Raw genomic sequence first — 21,649 nt, 5'->3', positions numbered from 1 at the left:
GAGACAGCAAATCGAGACGCGGGCGACGATCCGTCGGCCCAATGGGCGCCGCGGAGGGCCCGGCTTAGTGGAGGAAGTGGCGGGGCGGACACGGGCGTTGTCCTTGGCTGACGCGAGTATCGGTGTGCTGGCCTCTCGCCCTGGTGGCGCCACTACTATCTTCGGAAAGTTCATCGGCAAGGCGTTTCTCTGGTATCGTCAGCGACGAGGACTGGGAGGTAGCCGCGGCTTTGCTCTGTGCGCGGTTCCTCTTCCCTTCCTCCCCCTCCTCGCGCGCTTGCGGGCATCTGAGCCGAGGACACCCGGTGCGGGGCACCCGGGCGCGCGGTAGGGCGTGCGGCGGCGCTGCTGCTGCGGGTGGGTGGGTGCAGGGACGCGGGACGGACCGGGCTTCTTCTGGGTTGTGGCGCTCTCTGCTGCACCATCCCGATAGTTTGTTCCGTGCCCCGCCCCCACCCCTCCGGCTGCCGCGGGCGTACTGGGTTGCTGGTGTTGTCCGGGCTCGCCTCGCATCCCAACCCCAGCGTGTCCTGTGCGCGCCTAGAGAAGGGCCTCCGACGGTAACTTGGTCTCAGTCTGTCTCCTAACAGCATCGATGAAGTTTCGCAGCTTATCTGTACTAGACTTTGGTTTTGAACCCCCAGACTGGATTATGAGGGCGAGGAATTACGTCTTTTTCTAGGATTAAAAAAAAAAAAAAAAATTAAGGAAAAAAAAAGAAGTTTACAAAGTGATCATGCTGCAGGCTGCATTAGCTTTCCAGAACTCGTTTCTCTGGGGAAGTAAGACCGTGATAACAGCATGCTTGCAAGTGTCACGGGTGTTGGCACTGGAAACTAGAGTGAGCTGCTTAGACCGGGGGAAAAACAATGCAGTCGTTGCCTATGCAATGTTAACTTTAAGGTAGTATCCCATATGATTTAGTTATTAAAATGCTGAAAGTTATCAGTTAGGGATTCCTTCTGCTTTTGAAGGTAGGGTTTGCATGCAGTATGGAAGACAGACTCGTCCTATGCACTCGCAGGCTTCCTGTCATTATGCGTGTGTTTGATACTTGAGCCCCCTGTCCTGTTGGAAATGAATGGCCGCTGCTCTTCCACTTCACTGAACTCTTTGCCGATTCGGTTAAGCCATTTGTCTCCAGTCTCTGCGTGGACCACATCCAATAGAAAAACTGCTTAGGAAAGAATCAGCCCGAACTAAAACATGCTGGAGGTTGTTAATTGCAAGTAGTGGCCTGTCTCCTTCCCCCATGGTCTTGCATGACGAATCCCACTTCTGGAGGGGGCTCTGTAAATATACTGTATTTTGGGTATAGAAAGCATAATAATCAATGTTCTGGCTTGTGTTTGGGGTATCTGGTAATCTGCTTCTGTAGGAGTTCAGTGGGGCAGATGGGTTTGCATAAGCTATTACCTTTCTCTGAAGCCGGTTATGTTTTAACTGTTTGCTCTTCCTCCAGTGCCGTGCATTCCATGATCGTTCGCCCCTAGACGGGCACTTTTCCTAGTCATGCCTAAGGAGCCAATTATTGAGTTGTCTGAAGCAGGAGATTCTGGTGAATCTGTAAGTACTGTGGGAGTTTTCTTTATGCTAAACTGTACCTGTAGGTAGTGCCTCATTTACTAGACTCTTTCCCATCCCCCCTTTCCCCCTTGATAGGGCACAGTAGGCTACTTTGGGTTTTCTGGCGCTATCATCTCTTGCCTCTAGCTTGTAATGGAGTTGAGCTTTTTGACTAAAAGCAGTGCTATAAAGCAGTGCTGGTCCCTGGGTATGTACTTCTGGTGCAAAATGCAGTGTAGTTTTGGAGTGCAGTCAGGTGCCTATCGTTGTGGTTTAGAGTCAGAGTAGTAGTACTCCTAACATGGAGAGGAGGGCTTGGGGTTTTTGGCAGGTCAGGGGCAAGGAAGGGCAAAGCTGGTTGAGAGGTGCTGGATGTTTTGCTTTAAGCTATGAAAGCCACGTTCAAAGACTTTGTAAACCCATGCAAAAGGCGGCCTCAAGTTTATTTTCCAGCAGGATTGGTTATGTTGCCTGAAGACACAATGAGGGCTTTAACCCGGAGACAGTGTCAGCTTCTGTGGCTGTTTTGTAGTCCTTTGCTGTCTAGCTTTGGAAAAATTGCCTAGCTCTCTTTTGCCCCTATAGCGTGCATAATTGGTCTTTGTAGCTTTGCTTGGAAAGCTTTAGTTGCCGGAGGTTGGACGGACATTAATTTGATATGCAGTGGTTGAACTGCTAGGAATTGGCTAGCTGCATTCTCTGGGTGGTTCTCTGCTCTCGTTCCTTCCTTTCCTGCCCTCTCCCGTCTTTATGTGTTCCTTTATTCATTTTATTTTACTTATTTATGGGTTTGTACTTCCTTCTCCAGCTTCTTGGGCATGTAATGATTGTTGGCGAGATGTGTGTTGCTCACCTGGGCCTGACCAATGGATTCCGGATGGTTGTGGATGAAGGGCCCGAGGGTGGGCAGTCTGTCTATTGCATACATCTACCCGTTCTGGGTGGCCGTCAGTCGGACTGGCCGCCTGGCTAAGATTTTGGCACCGCAAGAGCTGCTGCACGTGTACAAATCGCCACTGAATGGATTTCATCTGTTGCCCATCAGTCTAGCAGCTTTTGATGTGTAATTTTTTTTTTTTTTTTTCCCGTGTGTCTGTGGAAGGTAATAAAAGCCTTGAGCAGCAGTTGCACAATAAAGATTTGTCATGGGGATATCATCTCCGTCTTGCGCGTCTTACTGAGGGGAAGTAGTTCTGCAAATTCAAACGGTGTCTCCCGCGACTGCACCAACTGCACGTGCATGTGGAATGTTTCAGCCAGGTAACAGCATTTCAGAGATAGATGGTGATTTGCCTGTTCATTTGAAGCCTGAAGCTGGAAGCGTTTAGCAGTCTCTCACGTCTTGTAGGAAGCAAAGTCTTAGCTCTTTGGCAGTGGCATGCCAAGGTACAGAAAGTCTGTGTGGGCTGCTGCTAAAACTGTAGAAGATACTGTGTGCGAGGAGGCTACATGCATGCTTTCCAAGGGTGGATTCATCATGGTGCACTGTGTTGGAAGCATCGACCTCCTGTTGGACCTGGGTGTCCTGGTTACAGGAGTAGGGTGCCAGTTTAGCACTATGTGCATGTAAGCAAACTGTATTGTACCACCCTCTATGTCATTCCTGATGAACTGCCAACAATGGATCTACTTGCAGTAGCTGCCTACTGTACACCCAACACCTCAGGCTACAAAATGGCTATTAAATGAGAAAAGGGAGAAGAGGCAACCCTTCCCAGGCAGGGTAGTGTTTTTCTTTTTCTTCACCCAAATGACTCAGCCATGATAACTCCCCTGTGGGGAAGCACCAGCTCATTCCCACCCAGCCTGAGGGGTCATCTCTGCTAATGGGCCATAATGGACTCAATGGCACTAGCAGAATGGGCAGCTGCAGTGACTCAGACCATCAGAGACTCCCAAAATATCCCATGACTCACAGTATTGCATTCCTCCACTGTGAAACTCCCTGTCCTGGGGGAGGTACTGAGCATTCCCACCTGAACCTGAGCATATATATAATCTTTGGGTTTGGGGACTTTGGGCACCACCACTTGACAGATCCAAAGGAGGACCAAAACATCAACAGGACTGCGACCATTACTTCAACAGGACTGTGGCCATCACTCTGACCAGCAGGGTGCCAGTTTATGCTCTTGACTTTGTGGGTTAAAACCAGTTCTCTCTGTATCATTGTTTAGTAAATTGTAACTCCGACCTGTAATCTCTCTTGAGGCAGATGTGTGGGATTATTTTTCTCCTGCCGGTTTACATTTAAACCAGCATGCTGGGTGATTGCCATAGGTTTTAGAAGTCTCTGTCACCTGGTGGAATTTTATGTCTCGCCTCGCAGGCAAGGTTGTGTGGATACTTAGCTCCAAACCGAAGAGAGCCAAGGGTTATGAAACCCAGATCCACTGGAGAATTGTAGGATCCTAGACCAGCCCAGGTGTGAAGGGACTTTGAAAGATCATCTGGTGCAGCCTTCTGTGGGAAAGGGAGCCTAGATGAGATTATTTAGTGCCCTGTCCAATTGCATCTTGAAAACCTCCAGCAATGGGGACTGGTGCAACTTGTGCCCGTTGTCCCTTGTCTTCTCCATGTGGCTCCCTTGAAGTACTAGAATACTGTGAGGAGGTTCCCCCTGAGCCTAGGCAGGTGCCTAACATTTTGCAACTAATTCCTTTGTCGTTGCTAGCCTTCATGCAGCCCCTAGCTGCTTTTAGATGTTCCTCCACAGCTTTTGGATCATGCTGAGCCCATTTGTCCGAGTATTTAGGACTTAGGCTTATTCCCTGCTTCTGTAAGTATTCAGTGATATCTCTTGCCATCCCTCCGACTATGCCAATTGGTGTTTTAGGTCGCTTAAAGTATCACCGGAAAAGGTATCAGCAAAAGCAGGTTCTCCAGCCCTTTGAGCATCTTCATGGCCCTCCTTGGGACCCTCTCCAGTCTGTCCGCCTCTTTTTATTGACTTCTGGGGACCAGAACTGGACACAGAGTGTTGCCTGCAGGCATGGCCTCTGTGAGAAGAGGCCAGGGTCTGCTCTGCGCTAGACACAGCTAGTTTTCACCAGCTAGGCACCAGACTCCCTGAGAGGCAAAGCTGAGCAACTCAGCAAAGCTGGTGGCACCCCTGTGTAAGCATATTTAAGAAAGGGTGTAAAGCGCTGTCTGGGGCAGGTATTTCCCTGCTGCCCTCAGATCTGGCAGGTGGCTGTGTCCTGAAGGAACTTTTTCATCTTATTTTCTCCTCCTGTCCTCTTGAGGAGGGGTGGTGAGAGAGCAGCTGGTTGGGCCCCTGGCAGCCAGCCGAGGTCTGACATCATAAAGCCTAAAAGGCATATTCTTCCACGTAGAAGGTGACTGGTGGTTTAGAGATTTTAGGAGCAGGAAAATTAATTAGAGGCTGAATGTTGATTTGAGCGTAGGGCAGGTACCAATCCGTCTTCTATAACTGCAATTTCAGCAGCAGAGGACAGCTGAGAATCAGGCCCCAGTGATGCTGGTTTGGGTGTTGCTAAGATGGAGTTTATTTCCCCATAGCAGCTCTCACAGTGCCGTGTGTCACGAGAAAAAGGGAGGCTTCCTCGACCCTTCGTGTGGGGAGATTTACTCAGTCTTTAGTGTTTAATTTGTCTGCGTTTCAGGAAAGTTGAGACCATTGCGCCCGACCGGTCCGTCAGCATCCCATTGGGGGGGATCTTTCACTGAGCAGTCCTACTGGATCAGAGGGTGGTTCTCTTGACTTAGGGAAACGCACCAACAGTGCAAGGGAGACCCCTCAGCAGGTCTTCCCCTTTACCCATTGTGTTACCTGCTGCTGGCGACTGGTAGCGTCCGCCAAGGATTCACACTGGCAGTTTATGGAATAACACTCTTTATTAATATAAATAGTGACAGGTTAGTGTTCTAAGATTGTTGGTGATAGTGTCTGACTGCAAAAAATATATTTGAAGGAATATACAGACAAGCTCTAATCCCCAATAAAATGTTCAGCATGCATAGAGTATGATTCCTATCCAATAGGCATCTCTATGGGGGAGAAGACAGGTTCAGCCCATCAACTGATCCCAGCAGCTACCATGGATTCTTCCCTAACTTTTCCCCATTCTCGACTTATTTTTATACTGTTTCTGTGTGTTTAGGTGGAGCTCGAGTGACTCTAGTCATACATACTTTTGTTACTGATTGGTGTAAAATTCTCTTGCTTTGCTTTTAAAGATACAGTCAAAAGGAATATAGAGCGCATGCCCAGTGAGGGGTGGTCGCACTTTGGAGGTGGGTAACTTTGGGATGGAGGTGTGCGTTAATATTATTTATTGGGCTTTAATGAAGCGAGTTCATCTAAGGAGAGAGATTTCACCACAGTTGCTGGCTCAGCAGTAAGACATCTTCCCCTATCTCCCCTGGTTGACAGGTGGCATGCGGTTTATCAGCTGCAAAGTACCATTGCGTTCCCTTCCCTGCAAGGATTTCTGCAGAGCCTGGCCTTCGCTCCGCTCCACCCTCCATTCCATCCCCCTTAGCAGGTGCGTGTGTATGGGGAATCATCGCGGAATAGGTTTCAAGTCATGCCAACTGCATTCCATCCAGGGAGCCGCAACTGTGATTTACCCTATAATTCCCGTACTGTTTTAACTCCTGTAAGGATGTTAATATAACTCCTAAGTTTCCTCTAATTGAATCCCCAGTTACCGGTCCACAGGGTCCCCAGTCATTTTCCCACACCGTGCTTTGCATTGGTAGCTAGAAAGGTGTTGATAACACACCAGCATTTTGGCTACTGCTGAGCAGTGTTGGCACAGCATCAGTGCCGTCTCTCCAACATTCTGCCCCAGCATCAGCAGGCTGGGGGTGGGGCAAGATCCTAGGAGGAGACACAACCAGGACAGCTGACCCAAACTGGCCAGAGGGATATTCCATACCATGTGACGTCAGCTCAGAAATAAAAGCAAAGTAAAGGAGGAGGAAAGGGGGGCATTTCTTATTTACAGTGTTTGCCTTCCGGAGAAACTGCTACGTGTGCGGAAGTCCTGCTTCCCGGGAAGTGGCTAGACAGTGCTCGCTGATCGAAACTAGACAATAAATTTGGGTTTTTTCCCTCTCCTTGTTCATGCACAAACTTTCACTTTTGCTTTAGTAAACTGCCTTATCTCAATCTGCAAGTTGTTTTTCATCTCTCCTGTCCAGCTGGGAAGGGAGAGAGATAGAGTTGTTTGGTGAACACCTGGCATCTAGCCGAGATAAACCCACACCAGTCCTTTTCGGTTCCTAATGTGGGCCGAGACAATGGCAGTTATATATCTTGCATGGTATAGTAATATTAGTTACTGAGTAGCAAGCTCTTGTGCGGGACATGGAGTTTGTCAGGTGCGCTGCTTATCTCTTTGTTTTGTTGAGTTTGAGAACATGTTAATACAAACAGTGGCTCTGTGCTTTGCTGTGACATTGATGTCTTTGTTGTGCTGGGGGAGCTATTTTCTGGGGACAATGAGGGAATCCCTCTCCCTATCTGGGATTGATGTAGATTGTTTTAGAATGCAGGCGGCCGCATTCCTCGTTCATCCTTATGTGAAGCTGTTGAATGCTATTAATACTAATAACTAATACTGTTGGCACACTATGGGGTTTGTGGAATCTGGTGTCATCCTGGTGTAAGACAAAACAAACTGTAGGTGAGGAGATACCGAAATGTGCCCTGAAGCGGCTGGTCGCTGGATGGCAGTGCGTGTGGAAGGATTTGGGCAGGTTCCTAGAGTGGTTATCACCTCCCGTTGCCTGGGACTCTACACCTAAACAGGTAATGCACCCTGGCAAACTGAGGCGTCACCTGACAGAAGGGTGCCTTGCCTAACCGGATGAAACCCAGCAGCTTCTCGCCCTGTACGGGGGCCTCTTGAGCCACAGTTCAGTGCTCTCAGAGGAGTGTGGCTGAGGCAGGGACCCAAACTGCATTTGAGGATGCTATGGCTGAGATAGGGACCCAAACAAAAACAACTACAGTAATTGCCCCCAGAAGTGACAAAGAAAAAGTGGATAAGGAGAGCCAAGGAGCGATCAGCAAGACTCACTCACCTTTTAGTAGTCCCATGTGGCCAGTGCAAAAGTCTGACGGAGGGTGGAGGTGAACAGTAGACCATCGTGGCCTGAATGAAGTAACGCCCCCACTGAGTGCTGCTGTACCGGACATGTTAGAGCTCCAATATGAACTGGAGTCGAAGGCAGCCAGGTGGTATGCTGCACTTGGCTTTGTCAATGCATTCTTCTCAATTCCTTTGGCAACAGAGTGCAGACCACGGTTTGCTCTCATGTGGCGGGGTGTCCAATACACCTGGAATCGACTGCCCCGGGGGTGGAAACGCAGCCCTACCACCTCTCATGGACTGATCCAAAGCGTACTGGAGAGGGGTGATGCCCCTGAACATCTACAATACGTTTGTGGCATCATTGTGTGGGGCAGTGAGGCAGAAGAAGTGTTTGAGAAGGGAAAAAAGAATAGTTCAGAATGTTCTGAAAGCTGGGTTTGCCATAAAGAAAAGCAAGGTCAGGGGACCTGCACAGGACATCCAATTCTTGGGCGTCAAAAGGCAGGATGGCCGCCGTCATGTGCCTATGGATGTGGTTAACAAGATAGCAACTATGTCTTTGCCAGCTAAGAAGATGGAAACACAGGCTTTCGTAAGCCGCCTGGCGTTTTGGAGAATGCATATTCCACATTATAGTCAGCTTGCGAGGCCCCCCTATCGAGTGACCCAGAAGAAGAACCATTTTGAATGTGGCCTTGAGCAACAACAGGCCTTTGGGCAGATCAAAGAGGAAATAGCTTGTGCGGTAGCTCTTGGGCCTGTTCAGACTGGGCCAGCCCTGCAAAATATACTCTACACTGCAGCTGGGTAGCATGGTATCACTTGGAGCTGCTGGCAAAGAACATCAAGAGAAACGCGAGGTTGACCATTAGGGTTTTGGAGCCGGGAATATTGCGGACCAGAAGGCCCACTACACTCCAACTGAAAAAGAAATATTCGCAGCGTATGAGGGGGTTTGAGCATCCTCAGAAGTTGTTGGGAAAGAAGGGTGTCTCCTCTTGGCACTGCAATTTCCTGTGCTACACTAGACGTTCAAAGGAAGCATCCCTTCGACATATCGTGCAAGCAGTGCTACATGGAATAAGTGAGTGGGTAGCACTGATCACACAACGAGCTCGACTGGGGAAACCCAATTGCCCGAGAATCCCTGAAAGCAGGCAGAGATTTTGGAGCATTGATTTGGAAGGTCACTCGTGCTCAGGAAGGAAGCACCACCACATAATGAGTTATCAGAAGATGAAAGAGGCCATGCTCTCTTTTGTGATGGATCCTGCCTTGTGGTTGGGAACCATCAGAGGTGGAAAGCTGCTGTGTGGAGTCCCACACAACGAGTTGTTGAGGCCACTGAAGGAGAAGAAAAGTGGCTTGTACTGTGTCTCTATACTGACTCCTGGATGGTGGCTACAGCAATGGAAGAAGACCAATTGGCAGTGCAGGGATAAACCCATCTGGGCTGCTGTGTTGTGGCAGGGCATCACTGCACGGATAGGAAACACGGCTCTGAAGGAACGTCACGTAGATGCTTAGATGTCCAAAAGCCACGCCCCTGAGGAACATCACAAAAATGAACAGCCAGATAAGGCTGCCAAAATTGAAATAGCTCAGGTAGACTTAGACTGGGAGCAGAAGTGTGAACTCTTTACAGCCCGATGGGCCCATGAAACATCAGGACATCTAGGAAAAGATGCAACCTACAGATGAGCTTGTGATCGAGGGGTCGGCCTGACCACGGAGGCTATCACACAGGTCACCCATGAATGCGAAACATGTGCTGCAATCAAGTGAGCCGCATGAGTAAAATCTCCTTGGAATAGATGGCCAAATTGGGTTTTAAATATCGTGATGAGGCCTGGCAAATTGACTATATTGGACCACTGCCATGAACACAGCAAGGCAAGAGCTTGCATACTCATCGTGGTAGAGGCAACTACTGGTTGGCGGGAAAAATACCCTGTAAACCGTGCTATTGTTAAAAAATCTTTTTTGGGCCTTGAGAGACACATTTTGTGGTGACATGGTACTCCAGAAGGGATGGAATCAATGAGTCTCATTTATGAAATGGACCCATAAACTCTTAGGCAAAGCAACATGCATTGAGTGGATATATCACATCCCTTATCACCCACAGGCCTCTGGAAAGACTGAGAGGTATGATGGACTGCTGATGACTATGTCCAAGAGGGTTAGGCAATCGGGCATGGAAGCACTGGGATGCAAATTTGGCAGAAGCCACTTGGCTGGTTAACACCAGAGGATCTGCTAACCGCACTGGTCCTGCCCAAACAAACCCCCTACATACTGTGGGAAGAGATAAGGTCCCCATACTACACACAGGGAAGTGGCTAAGGAGGTCGGTGTGGAATTCTCCTCCCATGGGAGAAGGCAAACCCATTAAATGGGATTGTCTTTGCTCAAGGACCTGGGTGTACTTGGTGGGCAATGCAGAAGGATGGGGAGACCTGGTGTGTGCCTCAAGGAGATTCAACCTTGGGGGAAAAATAATGAGTGTAAATTGTATGTTGCAGGAAGTAAAGTATCAGGAGTGACATGAACCGAAGATGAGCGAATTTTACGAGGCGTGAGGAGAGTGCGATGATAGCCCAGGCAGGGCCGGTGTCGGTGCTGAACGATCGAGTGTGTCGCTTCTGTCCCGAGCACCCATCTTGATGGAATGGAGCCCAAGTCGCGGCCTGTTTTTTAAACATCTGGAGGGGTGGAGGAAGCCCACGAAATGGGAAGCTATCATCTGTCTTTGAAAAGGAAGTGGGACGGTAGTTAATGAAAATGTATACGTGTGTTGGGCATAAAGATGGTTTAAGCGTTGTAAGCGTTGGTAAGAAGGGATTTCAGTCATGACAAATAAATGCAGTGGAATAATTAGAAGACAGATATATGTATGTAAATATATAGATATATAGAATTCTGTGGGGTCTGAGTATGATGCAAATGGTGGGGAGTAAGGGGTGGAGATTGTACTGGGTGTGGCTGAGATGGAGTTCATTTTCCCCATAGCGGCCGTCAGTGCCATGCTTTGCATTTGTATCTAGAAAGGTGTTGATAACACATCAGTGTTTTGGCTACTGCTGGGCAGTGTTGGCACAGCATCAGCGCTGTCTCTCCAGCATTCTGCCCCCCATCAGAAGGCTGGGGGTGGGCAAGATCCTGGGAGGAGACACCACTAGACCAGGTGACCCAAACTGGCCAGAGGGCTATTCTATACCATATGACTTCAGCTCAGAAATAAAAGCTAAGTCAAGGAGGGGGAAGGGAGCACATTCGTTATTTACAGCGTTTGCCTTTCGGAGCAACCCCTACGCGTGCTGAAGCCCTGCTTCTTGGAAAGTGGTCGGACAGTGCTTGCTGATGGGAACCAGGGGATATAATATTTGTTTTTCCTGTTTGCTTTTTCGTGCAAAACCTTTCTCTTTTCCTTTAGTAAACTGCCTCATCTCACCCTGTGAGCTGTTTTCCATCTTATTTTCTCTCTGTGTCAAGCTGAGAAGGAGGAGTGATAGAGCGGCTCTGTGGGCACCTGGCATCCAGGCAAGGTCGACCCACCACGGATGCTTTTGATGCCGTCCAGGTGTTGGTAGGATAAGGACACTGATAATGCGGGTAAATAATTGGCTGCGGAGCTGGTGCTCGCAACAGCGTTCTGGGTTCTATGAGCATGGGACCCTGTTTTTGGATCAGCATCTGCTTGGGAGAGCGGGGCTCCACCTCACTAAGCGGGGCAAAGATATTTTTGCCAGTAGGATAGCTGGCCTCATTAGGAGGGCTTTAAACTAAAAGTGAGGGTGCGAGGAGGGAGAGGGAGAGAATAATCAGCAGCCCTGTGCGGGACCGATGGACAGGGTCAATGAGCAAAGGGCAGGGCAAGAGTTCCAGTACCTGGAAGTCCCCCTTAGAACCCAAAGGCGGTGGTGGATGGCATAGCTGCAAGTGTGCCCAGCAGAAAGATCTCCTTGGACAAGTAAGTTTTAAAAGAGGAGTTTGACAGGAAGCACGGACTCCGGGTACACGGACGGGAGTTCGATGCCAGGTATTGTACGCTGCCCCAGGCTGAGCGACGGCCTGCCTTCAGGCTGCACAAAAGGAAGGTAAGCCAGAATGTAACCTCGGGGTGACTGACATAAGTAACTCCTGAGATGAAGGAGACCGGATGCATTTCTGTGCTCGGGGTAGAAGGAAGAACACTCCCCCATCTCCCAAAGTGCCCCTACATAACAGACAGGATGCTCCTGGTTTGAAGACTGAAGAGCACATGAGGAAGGGACAGGACCCAGGACAAAGCCAACCATGCAAAGCTGACCTAACCACCTGCCCACGTTAGAACCAGTGCGACCAGAGAAGCACATCCAGGTATTAGTAATTGGAGATTTCCTCCTGAGAAACACCGAGACACCCATTTCCCACCCAGACGATTTCTCTAGAGAACTCTGCTGCCTACCAGGAGCTCCCATTCATGGTGTCACTGAGAGGCTGCTGAGGCTGGTGAACCCTACAGCTCATCATCTGCTCCTACTCTTCTCTGTAGGGTCTGATGAGGCAACTTAGAACCCTCCCAAGAGGTCTATTATGTCTGAAGGAGTGATGTTAAAAGGATGGGGAGCACAGGTGATGGTCTCCTCTTTTGGTGTCTGGTCTGAGGAAGGGGTCCAGGAAGGAGGAGACAGACCGAACAGCTGAATGCTGGGATGCGTAGCTGGCGCCATACTCAAGGTTTTGGCTTCTATGGTCATGGGTCTACCTTTAAGAAGCCAGGTCTGTCGGGAGCTGATGGGATTCACGCGACCAAGTGGGGCAAGATCGTCTTTGCCAGTTAGCTGGTTAGACTTACAAGGAGGGCTTTAAACGAGACTCAGCGGGCAAAGACAATGGAGTTTCGAGCAACAGAGAAGAGCCAGGGGCTGGTGGTGTGTTAGGAACCGAGAGGGGAATACTTGAGAACTGCTGCAAAGAAATTGGGGCTTGATCCTTGTCCAAAAATGTGACACAGTTAACAGCCCAACGGAAGTGCCTCTGTACCAATGCATGCAGTATGCATAAGAAAGAGGAGCTGGAAACCACTGTGCAGCCGGAAAGCTAACAGTGTAATCACTACAGTAAAAATATACTGGGACAACTCAATGACTGGAGCTCCGCAATCAGTGGCTATAAATGGGTCAGAAGGAAGGAGAGGCGGAGGTGACCCTCTATGTAAACCAAAATAAGAGGGATTTCCTGTACAGAGCTGTCTTTGAAAGACAGCGATGAACAGGTTGAGAGCTTATGGGTGAAAATTAGAGGCCAAGCTGTTGTGTTAAGAGTAAGAAATTTGGCAGAAAATAAAGCCCCTTGCGTTCCAGCTGGTCCTCAGAGGTCAGAGGGACTGGGTGGGGTTAGGCTTATTTTCCGATTACAACCAATTCAGCACTGCGAGTCTGGTTGCGTTCTCTAAGAACCTTTGCGAGTGCAGATTCAGGAACAGAGTGTTTTTTCTGAAGTTACAGAAATAGAGATTTGGAACTGCCATTGAGAAGTGCACGAGCTGTGGTAGAACTCTAATAACATTGTGCTAACCCATGCAATACTAATAACAATCGTATGCGGAAGCTTCCCAGGAAGTTGTCCCCACTTGGGAGGAGGGAGAAGAGAGCAGCCCAGCAATTGTCTCCAAGGTCTTTTGGGAATTCCTCATAACTAGGTGAAATTACTACCCTCCTTTTATACAGCCCAATCTTCTCCTCCTTGCGTATAGCATGATATAAGCAAAGAACTGAGCAATATAATCATATATGTGGTAGCAGTTTTTGGCCGTGGTGTCCTTGAAAGTTCTGGTCATATGGCTTTGTTCCATGCTGTGCCATTTGTCAGAGACAAAAGAGGACAATCCTCACTGCCACTGAACTCCTCCTTTGGCCAACTTGTCCTTTCTAGACATCATCTATGGGGATCTCCATCCATAAAGATAATGTTGAGCTAACATGGTGAAGGCCATAGAAATTATGCCTTAGGCCTTGGCCGGCTCTGGAGTCATCATCCCACCCAAGTTAACAAAGCAAATTTCGTGGTTGCTGTCTACTATAGGCTGCTGGATCAAGAGGATGAGGTCAATGTAAGAAATCAGGCAAGCAAGGCAGGAGATGAGCATGGCAGAGTAACGGCCTTCTCTTCAGGTCGAGCTGAAGCGCAAGGAGGATATGCATAGGTAGTAGAAGCAGGGACACGCATTCTGGAAGAATCTAAAGATGCTGCTCGGGTCTGTAGGGATGGGACCAGAAAAGCTAAGGCAAAGCTGGAGCTGAATTTGGCAGGGGATGTAAAGAATCATAAGATGGGCTTCCACAGCTGCGTTGGTCAGAAAGTAAGACTAAATAATGCGTAACAGCTCTCCTCCCTTGCTGATAAATAAGCCAGGAGGTCTAGTGGCCAGCAACATGGAGAAGGCTGTGGTACCCGGCGAGTCATTTTCCTCTGTTTTCACTGGCACGGTTACCAAACCTCTTGTGACTCTGAACCTCAAGGCAGGGACTTGGGGAACAAAGTCCTTTCCACCAAAGGAAACGATCTGTTCTGAGACCACCCGAGGAACCTGTGCATACACAAGTCCTGCACCTGGGCAGGCACAACCCCATGCACCAGTACGTGCTGGAGGTCGATCGGCTGGAAAGCAGCTCTGCAAAATAGGACAATGTGTCCTTGCCACAAAGGCGACCAAGGATATCCTTAGCCTGATGTAGAGGAAAGCAGAGTTTGTATATGTTACAAGACAGTTGTGTGGACCATTCAAGGTGCTCACTGTCCCCGGGACTGCAGGGCACCACAGACCACCCTTGGGCAGCTTTGAGGGCACTGCCTATTTTTCTAAAAGACTCCTATCCAGCTTAGCGCAAATCCTACTCTCTTGAGCCCTCAAGCCAGCAGTGCCGAACGCACGCTTTGTATTTTATTTGCTTCCAGGAGACGTGCAGCTTAGAAACGACTGCAATGGAAGTGGGGCTTTCAGCAAACAGTGTGGAGCAACTTCTGCCGGTTTTTCAAGATGTCCTGAGAAGTTAAGGCCAGGCCTGCCCTGCCCTGCCCTGCCCTGCTCAAAGCAGTCAATTGAGTGGAGGGAGCAGCACCAAAAAGGCACAGGCACCTTTGGGGTGGACTTGATGCGGTAACAAATAACAAGAGGTAGTACTTGTAGCTACTACAGCCTCTTCTGCGACCTCATAGCCCGCCCTCAGGGTCGCAGCACTACACGGAGCAGATCCATCCGCGCCCCGCGGGCACCAGGTCGACGAGGGCCGACCCGCCAAGGGGGCGGGGAAAAGCGAAAAAGACAGGCGAGACAGCAAATCGAGACGCGGGCGACGATCCGTCGGCCCAATGGGCGCCGCGGAGGGCCCGGCTTAGTGGAGGAAGTGGCGGGGCGGACACGGGCGTTGTCCTTGGCTGACGCGAGTATCGGTGTGCTGGCCTCTCGCCCTGGTGGCGCCACTACTATCTTCGGAAAGTTCATCGGCAAGGCGTTTCTCTGGTATCGTCAGCGACGAGGACTGGGAGGTAGCCGCGGCTTTGCTCTGTGCGCGGTTCCTCTTCCCTTCCTCCCCCTCCTCGCGCGCTTGCGGGCATCTGAGCCGAGGACACCCGGTGCGGGGCACCCGGGCGCGCGGTAGGGCGTGCGGCGGCGCTGCTGCTGCGGGTGGGTGGGTGCAGGGACGCGGGACGGACCGGGCTTCTTCTGGGTTGTGGCGCTCTCTGCTGCACCATCCCGATAGTTTGTTCCGTGCCCCGCCCCCACCCCTCCGGCTGCCGCGGGCGTACTGGGTTGCTGGTGTTGTCCGGGCTCGCCTCGCATCCCACCCCCAGCGTGTCCTGTGCGCGCCTAGAGAAGGGCCTCCGACGGTAACTTGGTCTCAGTCTGTCTCCTAACAGCATCGATGAAGTTTCGCAGCTTATCTGTACTAGACTTTGGTTTTGAACCCCCAGACTGGATTATGAGGGCGAGGAATTACGTCTTTTTCTAGGATTAAAAAAAAAAAAAAAAAATTAAGGAAAAAAAAAGAAGTTTACAAAGTGATCATGCTGCCGGCTGCATTAGCTTTCCAGAACTCGTTTCTCTGGGGAAGTAAGACCGTGATAACAGCATGCTTGCAAGTGTCACGGGTGTTGGCACTGGAAACTAGAGTGAGCTGCTTAGACCGGGGGAAAAACAATGCAGTCGTTGCCTATGCAATGTTAACTTTAAGGTAGTATCCCATATGATTTAGTTATTAAAATGCTGAAAGTTATCAGTTAGGGATTCCTTCTGCTTTTGAAGGTAGGGTTTGCATGCAGTATGGAAGACAGACTCGTCCTATGCACTCGCAGGCTTCCTGTCATTATGCGTGTGTTTGATACTTGAGCCCCCTGTCCTGTGGGAAATGAATGGCCGCTGCTCTTCCACTTCACTGAACTCTTTGCCGATTCGGTTAAGCCATTTGTCTCCAGTCTCTGCGTGGACCACATCCAATAGAAAAACTGCTTAGGAAAGAATCAGCCCGAACTAAAACATGCTGGAGGTTGTTAATTGCAAGTAGTGGCCTGTCTCCTTCCCCCATGGTCTTGCATGACGAATCCCACTTCTGGAGGGGGCTCTGTAAATATACTGTATTTTGGGTATAGAAAGCATAATAATCAATGTTCTGGCTTGTGTTTGGGGTATCTGGTAATCTGCTTCTGTAGGAGTTCAGTGGGGCAGATGGGTTTGCATAAGCTATTACCTTTCTCTGAAGCCGGTTATGTTTTAACTGTTTGCTCTTCCTCCAGTGCCGTGCATTCCATGATCGTTCGCCCCTAGACGGGCACTTTTCCTAGTCATGCCTAAGGAGCCAATTATTGAGTTGTCTGAAGCAGGAGATTCTGGTGAATCTGTAAGTACTGTGGGAGTTTTCTTTATGCTAAACTGTACCTGTAGGTAGTGCCTCATTTACTAGACTCTTTCCCATCCCCCCTTTCCCCCTTGATAGGGCACAGTAGGCTACTTTGGGTTTTCTGGCGCTATCATCTCTTGCCTCTAGCTTGTAATGGAGTTGAGCTTTTTGACTAAAAGCAGTGCTATAAAGCAGTGCTGGTCCTTGGGTATGTACTTCTGGTGCAAAATGCAGTGTAGTTTTGGAGTGCAGTCAGGTGCCTATCGTTGTGGTTTAGAGTCAGAGTAGTAGTACTCCTAACATGGAGAGGAGGGCTTGGGGTTTTTGGCAGGTCAGGGGCAAGGAAGGGCAAAGCTGGTTGAGAGGTGCTGGATGTTTTGCTTTAAGCTATGAAAGCCATGTTCAAAGACTTTGTAAACCCATGCAAAAGGCGGCCTCAAGTTTATTTTCCAGCAGGATTGGTTATGTTGCCTGAAGACACAATGGGGGCTTTAACCCGGAGACAGTGTCAGCTTCTGTGGCTGTTTTGTAGTCCTTTGCTGTCTAGCTTTGGAAAAATTGCCTAGCTCTCTTTTGCCCCTATAGCGTGCATAATTGGTCTTTGTAGCTTTGCTTGGAAAGCTTTAGTTGCCGGAGGTTGGACGGACATTAATTTGATATGCAGTGGTTGAACTGCTAGGAATTGGCTAGCTGCATTCTCTGGGTGGTTCTCTGCTCTCGTTCCTTCCTTTCCTGCCCTCTCCCGTCTTTATGTGTTCCTTTATTCATTTTATTTTACTTATTTATGGGTTTGTACTTCCTTCTCCAGCTTCTTGGGCATGTAATGATTGTTGGCGAGATGTGTGTTGCTCACCTGGGCCTGACCAATGGATTCCGGATGGTTGTGGATGAAGGGCCCGAGGGTGGGCAGTCTGTCTATCGCATACATCTACCCGTTCTGGGTGGCCGTCAGTCGGACTGGCCGCCTGGCTAAGATTTTGGCACCGCAAGAGCTGCTGCACGTGTACAAATCGCCACTGAATGGATTTCATCTGTTGCCCATCAGTCTAGCAGCTTTTGATGTGTAATTTTTTTTTTTTTTTTTGCCGTGTGTCTGTGGAAGGTAATAAAAGCCTTGAGCAGCAGTTGCACAATAAAGATTTGTCATGGGGATATCATCTCCGTCTTGCGCGTCTTACTGAGGGGAAGTAGTTCTGCAAATTCAAACGGTGTCTCCCGCGACTGCACCGACTGCACGTGCATGTGGAATGTTTCAGCCAGGTAACAGCATTTCAGATATAGATGATGATTTGCCTGTTCATTTGAAGCGTGAAGCTGGAAGCGTTTAGCAGTCTCTCACGTCTTGTAGGAAGCAAAGTCTTAGCTCTTTGGCAGTGGCATGCCAAGGTACAGAAAGTCTGTGTAGGCTGCTGCTAAAACTGTAGAAGATACTGTGTGCGAGGAGGCTACATGCATGCTTTCCAAGGGTGGTTGTTGCTCCATACAATGTATTGTAAGCATCCACCTCCTGTTGTGGCGCTTTATGAGTGGCTGTGATATAAGGCCCCATTAATATCTTTTCTGGTGTGGGGGGATGTGGTAGGAGAATACAATGGGTCCTACTGGCAGATGTTATGTTTCCATAGCACAGTGCTCTGTCTTTTGTCAATTTGGGTCCACTGTTATGGCTCCGTGCCTTCCCAACCTCTTTCCCACCCCCAGGTAACTGGATGGTTGGCAAGAGGTTGGAGCAGCAGCCTCCGCTCTGTGCAAGCAGTTGTCTGTAGTAGTCGATACATTGATTTGTTATCAACATCCTTCTAGCTCCAACTGTAAACAGAGCTATCAGGAAAGTTTCCTCAATCCCAAGCCAGATCCAAGTGAAAACTTCATTGCACGGATACTGCAAATTTCATCTTGCTTTAACAGCTATTAAAAAATGAAAATCGGCAATGGAAAGCTGGGTAGTCCCTCATTGCCATTGAACCCTTTGTTACTGAGGCCTGTGAGGCATCCATTAAAAGGCATCTTCATTTCTTTGTTAGACCCAAGCGATCCGGTGAAATTTGTTGATGCAAATGTGTAAGTAACCCTAGGGCTTTGCCTTTATTTAATCAACCCGAGGAAGATATAAAAATGATTAACCTGAAGTATATGGAAAGTGTACTGGTGCAGTGTTTGCTTACTGAATGGCTGAGGTAGGTTGTGGGATAATAGATAGTGGGAGATTAGGAATGGGGGCTGTGGATGAGCCTCATCCATAATGGTGTGCAGATGTATAAGACAGGTGTACAGCATTTAAGGAAAAGAAGCGTGGAATGCTGATGTGTATTGAACAATCACAAAAAAGTAAAAGGGCACACAGGTGTTACGCATGTGAGGAAAAAGGTATAAAAAGTTGTACTGGGGAATAATAAAGTGCTGATGCTTGCCACCATTTTTGGCATCAGTCGTGTGTCCACCGTCAGTAGGTAGCATCTATTGTTCTGTCTCTGTAAACTCCCGAAGGTATCTAGAAAGTATTCCAGCTTCAGAGGAGCAGGGCAAATTTTGAGAAGCTGGGTGATTGCTATAGGTTTTAGAAGTCTCTGTCACCTGGTGGAATTTTATGTCTTGCCTTGCAGGCAAGGTTGTGGATACTTAGCTCCAAACCGAAGAGAGCCAAGGGTTATGAAACCCAGATCCACTGGAGAATTGTAGGATCCTAGACCAGCCCAGGTGTGAAGGGACCTCGCAAGATCATCTGGTGCAGCCTTCTGTGGGAAAGGGAGCCTAGATGACATTATTTAGTGCCCTGTCCAATCGCCTCTTGAAAAACTCCAGCAATGGGGGCTGGTGCAACTTGTGCCCGTTGTCCCTTGTCTTTTACATGTGGTTCCTTGTGAAGAGAGAGCCTCTGTCCTCTTTGTACCCTCCCTTGAATTACTGGAATACTGTGATGAGGTTCCCCCTGAGCCTAGGCAAATGCCTAATGTATTGCAACTAATTCCTTTTTCATTGCTAGCCTTCATGCAACTTCTAGCTGCTTTTAGATATTTCTCCACGGCTTTACAATCGTGCCAAGCCCATTTGTCCCAGAATTTAGGACTTGGGCTTATTCCACGCTTCTGTACGTTGTCAGTGCTACCACTTGCCATCTTGCTGACTAATCCTATTGGTGCAAAGGGGTGTTTTAGGTTGCTTAAAGAATTGCTGTCAAAGGTATTGGCAAAAGCAGGTTTAATATAAAAGTGAAAGCATGACAAAGTTTATTGGCAGCTTTTAATCTAGTGCTAGTAAATAGTGAAAGCACAAAGAGAAAAAGCAAATTAAAATCTAAAATCAATCTAAAATCAAAATCAAGTCAAAAATTATCCATGTTGAGGCTGTAGGGAGGAGGGAGCTAAGGGTAAGGATAAAAAGGAAGAACAATCCTCCCGTTGAGTCTTCTCCATGTGCTTCTTTGTGAAAAGAAAGCCTCTGTCCTCCTTGTAGCTGCCTTTTGAGAGCCAGAATACTGTGATGATGTTGCTCCTGAGCCTTTTCCAAGGGATAAAAACCCCAACTCCTTCAGGCTTTCCTCATATGGCAGCTTCTCTAGGCTTTTGATCATCTTCACTGTCCTCCTTGGGACCCTCTCCAGTTTATCTACCTCTTTTTTGAATTCTAGGGACTAGAACTGGATACATCACTCTAGGTGTGGCCTGCAGGGGTGACTTCTGTGAAAAGGGGCCAGGGTCTACCCTGCGCTTGACACACATCTAGTTTTTGCCAGCTAGGCACAGGACAGACTGGGAGCCAAAGCTGAGCAACTCAGCAAAGCTGGTGGTACCCCTGTGTAAGGATATTTAAGAAAGAGCAAAATACTGTCCCAGGCAGGTATCTCCCTGCTGCCCTTAGATGTGGAAGGTGACTATGTCCTGAAGGAAGTTCTTCATCCTGTTTTGTTTTCCTGTCCTATTGAGGAGGGGTGGTGAGAGAACAGTTGGTTGGGTTGAGCCCCTGGCAGCAGGCCAAAGTCTGGCAACAGAAAGCTTAAAAGGGAGATTCTTCCATGTAGAAGGGGGTTGGTGGCTTAGAGAATGTAGGAATAGGATGTTTTTGAGCTAGCAAAGTCCATCAATATCTGGATCCAGTCACTTTGAGGGGGCAAAGTTTTCATGGAAAAAGCTTTCTTTTTGAGCATAAAGAGATTCTTGTGAGAAAAAGGATCTAGTCTCTATTTTTTCATCACTTGGTAATACAAGCAGCAAAGAATTGAAACTCCTGCCTACAAAGGGATGAAAATGGGCAGAGCCCATTGGGTGTTCTTTGTGTGTGTTGGAAACCTAGGGCCAGCTATAAAGAGATCATGGAAGAGATGTAAGATTGGTCTGGCTAAACTTGATTAGGACAGGGCCCTAGAGAAGGCAATTCCTTGCTGATTTAAACAGTAAAAAGACAGTAGGTGTTGGAGATTAGGATTTTTCCTTTTTTTTCTTTCTCTCAGGGAATCTTGTCACAATTGATTCCTAAGAGATGATAACAATCGGTGAAAAAAATGAAATTTGGAAAACTAAAACCTTTAATTGTCATATAATAAGTGTATTAATATCTTAAATGTTTATTTTGTAAAAAGCCACCTCCGTGCCCGCCCCTAGAGGGGGGGGGGGCAGTAAAGGGAGAGTTTCCTGGTCGCTTAGAAACCGCCCGCAGGCCCCTCCCCCAGACCCCAAAAGTGGGCTGCCTGCCGCCCTGAAAGAGGGGGAGTCTGCACCCCCCCAGACCTTGGACCACCTTAAAAACAAACCTCAAAAGCGAAAGCCCGTTCCCTTCAAAGAAGCTCACCGCGGCTCCCCCCCACCCCCGCTGACGCCGGAGCAGCCAGCACTGCCACCGCCGAAGCAGGGGAAGAGAGGACCGGCCGCACCCCCCAAGCCCGGCACGGGAGACCCCAGCCGCCCGCAGCCGCCGCCGTCGAGATTCTGCCTCAGGCTTCCCAGCACAGCGTAGCCGGCTCTGCCCGGCCCGAGCCCGGCACGGGGCATCCCAAAGCCCGCCAAGTAGCCCGACCCCGGCGCAGAAAAACCCCAAAGCCCGCAAAACCACCACGTGGCTCGGCCGACGGGTGGCCAGCCGCCGCTGCTAGATGGCGCGTCCACGAGCTCCTGTGCCGCGTCCCCGGGCGCGCCCAGACCG

At 49.1% G+C, this 21,649-nt stretch overlaps 2 long non-coding RNA genes across 2 annotated transcripts; both read left to right on the top strand.

Annotated features, from left to right (window-relative positions):
* Positions 1-203: 203 nt before the first annotated feature.
* On the top strand, positions 204-2,516 carry LOC310922162. Its single transcript, XR_014592320.1, has 3 exons — positions 204-218; positions 1,463-1,566; positions 2,375-2,516. It is a non-coding gene; the product is annotated as an uncharacterized lncRNA (long non-coding RNA).
* A 295-nt stretch (positions 2,517-2,811) lies between these two features.
* On the top strand, positions 2,812-17,463 carry LOC310922161. The gene is made up of 6 exons (XR_014592319.1): positions 2,812-2,826; positions 5,963-6,074; positions 10,157-11,246; positions 14,574-15,164; positions 16,410-16,513; positions 17,322-17,463. It is a non-coding gene; the product is annotated as an uncharacterized lncRNA (long non-coding RNA).
* Positions 17,464-21,649: the final 4,186 nt, after the last annotated feature.

This window comes from Zosterops lateralis (genome assembly GCF_965231275.1).
Source record: "Zosterops lateralis genome assembly, chromosome: W".
NCBI classification, from domain to species: Eukaryota; Metazoa; Chordata; class Aves; order Passeriformes; family Zosteropidae; genus Zosterops; species Zosterops lateralis.
This window is presented reverse-complemented; position numbering and strand designations above follow the sequence as displayed.